This window comes from Epinephelus moara, chromosome 22 (genome assembly GCF_006386435.1).
Source record: "Epinephelus moara isolate mb chromosome 22, YSFRI_EMoa_1.0, whole genome shotgun sequence".
Classification (NCBI taxonomy): Eukaryota; Metazoa; Chordata; class Actinopteri; order Perciformes; family Serranidae; genus Epinephelus; species Epinephelus moara.
In genome coordinates, this window is record NC_065527.1 from 28,847,738 (window position 1) to 28,853,265 (window position 5,528).

The window sequence follows — 5,528 nt, forward strand, 5'->3', positions numbered from 1 at the left end:
CATTTGTTCCTCATGAGGAGAGGCATCTCTGTGCAAAGTTTCATGTCTCTACGACACACGGTTGCTATAGCGCCCCCCTTTGGCCAATTGATGTAATATTGCTTCATTCGCATCCTCCCATGACCCTCTACCACTGTGCCAAATTTCACATGGATTGACCAAGTCAGTGAGGAGAAAAACGTGGAACAGAAACACACACACACACAGTCAGAGTTTTCGTCATCATATAAAATATCCCCTTCTTCGAAAGTATACCAAGAACAAACTTGGCCAAAAGAAGCATTTCCCATTCTTGTTCAGTATAACCACTAAATGCATTTTAAAATAGTATAAATTTGAATTTATTTTAATTGGGAGCATATGTAACACATCAACAGCAAATTGGATCGACTGCATATTAAACTTTATCCCAAAAGGATGACAGGCATTTTGAATCTGCACCTTTTTTCCTGTCATTTTTTTTTTGTAAGAGTGGGTGTCACTTCTCATGTAATTATCATTTTAAAATGAAAATCATTTTCAGCATTTAGTTATTGCTCCTCTGCAGACCATTGTGCAGTGAGGCATTTAATATGATGGCTATCTCATTTTGGAAGAAAACTTTTTATTACCTTACTTTGACTCAAAAAACCCTAAGTGAACAGTTCACACCAGAATCAAAAGTACATACTTTATCTCTTTAGCCCCTTTTCCACCACATGAACTTTCATCAGTTACCTGGAATTTGGAAAACCTCTGCACGTTTCCACCGAAATTACCCGGGTAAAAAACTTTCCCTCAACTCCAAATTTACCCTGAAAACAGTACCTAGTGGGGGGGTAGGACTTTTCAGATTACCCGGAATTCTTGAGGGGCGGGGCTGTGTGCTGAACAACGCTGATTGGTGGAACACACACTCACAGCGTTCCGCACTTCCTGGTACGGGCAGCCGCTCCAAACTTTATTTAATTTCTATAGGCTTCACTCCGTTTGGTTCTTTTGTGCCGGCGCTGATCTCCACACACACACACACACACACATCCACACATACATCAACGCAACATGGTAACCCGTGAACAGCCAAGTGGCCGCGATGGAAACGAATTCTTCTTCTTCTACATTTTCTGGCGGTTGGCAACCAGCTTGTAAATGCATTGCCGCCTTCCCAACCCGGAGTGTGGATATCACCATGGAGAGAGGTGTGCTACGTCAGACTTAATTCAAACATAACTGTTTCCATCCCCCATTTTGCCAATCAACATTTTTTCGAATCAACCAAAACCCGGCTAAAGCGAGCGTATTTTAGTTTGTGCGAATCAGGGGATTTTAATTCGAATTTTGGCATTTCCATCACAATTTTCCGATGCAATACTTCTAGATGCGCATCTAAACAGGCTGATGGAAACATGGCTATTGACTGGAGTTGACGGCAGCTACACTCATTACTGTAAGTGACATTAACCCTTATGAAGCCAATACATGAGTACAGCAAGCATGAACATGTAAACAGGTGAAAATAATGTGACAGTCAGTGTGATTTAACAGGTAGGGTCTTCAGTCTCAAAGTTCCCATACCTGTTCTGTGTCCCTGCTAATACTTTTAAACTGTGCTGCATTTTTTTAGATGAAGCAATGTTTGTGTGATACATTATGAATGGTTATGGATTAGGGGATCCACAGCATTTTCATGAAGGAACTTTTTTTTTTTCTTCCAGGGGTGTGCCATGTCATATCGTTCAAGATAATACTATAGTTTTTTATAGGAGATCAGAAAAATTTATATTGTGATACTCGCAATATTTCGACTTGTTGACATATTGACGTCACAGTTTATGTATACAGGTGGCAACAACAAGCATGGCTGAATACAAAACTATTACAGACTCCATGGTGGTTCTGAAAAGAGGAGCAGCTACAGTAGTGTGGAATAAACTGTGGCATCCTGAATGTTTTATGAACAGCCCCGCACTTCTCAGACTGTTTTAGTGACTTACTGCTCAGAGGGAACTCATTCAGCGGCTCCTCTGGCAGCGGCACAGCGTCTCTCCCTCTTCTCTCTCCCCATGTGTACACGGGAGTCAGTAACGTCAAGTGATGTTGTCATAAACCTTTGGTAATGTAAACCTACTACATATGTGAATGTGCACTAGTTATTGTAGCATAGCAGCCTGTCACAGGTTACAGCGTGATGATTAGAGGAGAAATGGCAGAGCATAAAGGTCCAGGTGGGAAAAAAAACCCAACTCAGTCATTTGGGATTTTGCTAAAAGAGAAGGAAATAACCTGTTCATTGATAGATCCCAGGGTACATTTTATGTATTTGTGAGCTTTTTAAAGGTGTAATTTGTGGTAGATTTTGTTGAACTATGAATATTGTATACAGAACCTGAATCTCACTGAGTTACTGTTGTTGTTTACAAACTAAAGAAGTAAGAGATCATTTTTCACCCCTATTTTCTATCAGACTACACCTGCCAACCACAGCGCCATGCAGAAGACAGTGTGCATCTGCTCCTGAGCTAGCTAATGTTACAGCTCAGTCGAGGAGGACGCCATTAATGTTCACATCTCCCACTGTCAAAAGCATGAACCACTCATCCATGAGTAGATGCACTCTGCCTTCTGCGCTGTGATTGGCAGGTGTAGTTCAATAGAAAGAAAATAGTTCCTACTTGAAACTGCTCACAGCGAGGCAAAGAGACATTGCTATTGAGTTTTTCAAATGCAGATTTTTGTCGCTTTGAGTGTCATCTAGTTCCATTATATTGGAGTATCTCCAACACATGGCAACTCACACAACAACCTAGATTGACAAACGGACACTACTGATATTCAGAATTTGGGGATGAACCCTTTCCCTTCCCTTTTTAATTTTGTGACATCCTTGGTTCCCTACAATCAGGTATTGCTTTTTTTAAAAACTCAAACAGAGCTCGGACACTGAAGGATTTACAGGAGGATATCTCTGAGCAGCAAGAGGACAAACAGAGGACAGATGATTATCACAGCGGTCAGGGGCATCACGGGTCCTGATCACTGCAGTGTAAGAGTGAATTGTCCTCTGTAGCAGCTGTAGGCAGGAACTTTTAGAGGAGATTATGTTGAAAATGATGTCACAGTGATGCGTGATTATGCCACCAACCTCAACAGCCAAACACACACAGAAAGCCTTCAAAAGAACTCAAAGGGTAATAGCACCTAAGTAGACAAGGGACGATTCTCTACCTCCAGACAATGATGAAGTCTACATGGCCCAGTTTAATGAATGAGACTATTGTAGTGATCAGAACAGTTCAAGTGTTTTAGTGGGATTGATGACTACAAGAAAACCTGTGACCTTCACACTGCCACTTGGAAAATAAACAGTAGGTAATTTAGGTCATATCCAGTCTTGGCATTTCTTTGTACCTCTGTATTTCTCATAATTGGCATACTGAATGTGAGAGAGCATTTTGCTGTCTGTGTGTGTCTTGTTCTTTCTTGTAAAATTATTTTTTTAGGACCTGTTTGTATTTCAGACCATGAGAGTGAGGATTTTGTTTTTTATTTTTCAGGAATTTGAAGACTTTTGGCTGTTCTACTGTTTTAAGAGTACTTATCAATACACAGGGAACTTCACCAAATGTTGAGTGAGTGGGTCCTGGGAATGCAGTATCTCAAGCTTACTGGTATTATGTGCTTTTATTTCTGACACCAATATGTGACCTTAAGTGTGAGAACAATTTGTCTAGCCCTAGCGTCTAATAGGGTAACCAATTTCTAATGTTTTTGTGTCTAAGTGACTTTGAACAACAGCTTTTGGAATTAAACCAGTATTGAGTGAGAGGGCTGCAGCCAGCAGCTGTGAAACAAACTGCAATGTAACCACTTGGGACATACACACCCTCGGGGTGTGTCCAGTAAAATAACTTGTTTTTGCCACTAGCAGGCTCAGATTGTTACTGTAGGTGTCTGACAACATTATGGAAAGGATCCATACAGAGACAGACCTTTTTGTTTAAGAGCAAGATCATTTTAGTTTAACCAGAAGCAGCCCAGCCACTGTTATCACCAAACACACCAGACTTCATTTAAGTGAAGAGTAATTTTATCATCGTGAAACACATTTTATTCAAAGAAGACCGCAACCAGATAAAATCCACAAACACCCTGTACGTTTGTCTTTCCACTTGTCAACAACAATGTACTCTGCTTTGGTTGAAATAAACCCTTAATTCACCCAGTTAGATGTGAAATTATGCAGACTCTATAGGCCACACACTGAAATTACAGTTTATTTTAATGGAGTCTGGTGGCTTCAGCAATAGCAATTTCATAGCCATTTCTGGCTAGCAAAAAGGATTTTACTCTTTATCAAAAAGGTTTATCACTGTAGGGATGCTTTCCATAATGTTATTAGACACCAAGAGTAACAATATGAGCTTGTCAGTGGCAAACAAGACTCATATATACACCCAGCGTATCTTCACATGTAACTGGGTGAATTAAGGGTTTATTTCAACCAAATTAAAGTCGGTGACAGTTGGAATGATGGACAGAAGAACAAAGATGGCAAGATGAGTTTTATTTTGTTTCTGTCACCTTTGAATGAAGTGTGTTTTATGATTATGAAGTTACTGTTCATTTAAATACAACCTGATGGGTTTGGCATTGGCGATCTCGGGGTTGTTTCTAGTTTAACAAAAGAGATATTACTCTTTAACAAATAGGTCTGTATCTCTAGGGATCCTTCCTGTAATGTTGTCAGACTCTTAGAATAACAATTTGAGCCTGTCAGTGGCAAACAACAACTACTTTTAGTGGACATATATTGACGGTATGAACATGCCCTGAGTGTTTACTTTGTAGCCTGTTTGCTGGAATGCCGGATGCAGCCCTCTTGCTCAATACTGCACAAATTTCAAAAGTTGTTGTTTACTTTTACTTTACTTTTACTTACGATACAATATTATTGTGATTTTAAACGTGTTGCAATATGCCACGTATTGCGATTATTTACCTGTTTTCAACTGTAAATAATGTCCCTAAAGGAAAACTTGGTCAACACCAGTATGATCTAATAAGATAAAGTTTTCAGTCTGTCCATCTCACTAAAGTTTTTGCAGTAAAATGTATCTAGTGGACTGAAAAAGCAACTGATTATATTTTTCGAGTAGGGTAGCTTTAGTTTGATTTCAATCTATAATATTAATAATTTTTGTAATTAAAAAAATCGATACATTGCACTGTGTGACAATACGATATTGCCACACAAAAATATTGCAATACTATGCTGTGTCGATTTTTTTTCCTTCACCCCTAGTAATAAGGTCCAGGTTGAACAACACCAGTCACCAGTTAAAACTTGGTTTTGGGGTTAATCTTAGCTTAAGTTTAGGTTAAATCTACCATTAGGGTTTAGTTAGGTATATTAGGCAATACATTACCTTTGTGAAGGTAATCGCAATACTAGAAGTATAACTGTTTGTGTGTATGTGTGTGTGCTCTTGCAACACATGGTAGAACAAAACAGCACCAAGAACAATCTGTTTCCCAGAATAAATATATTT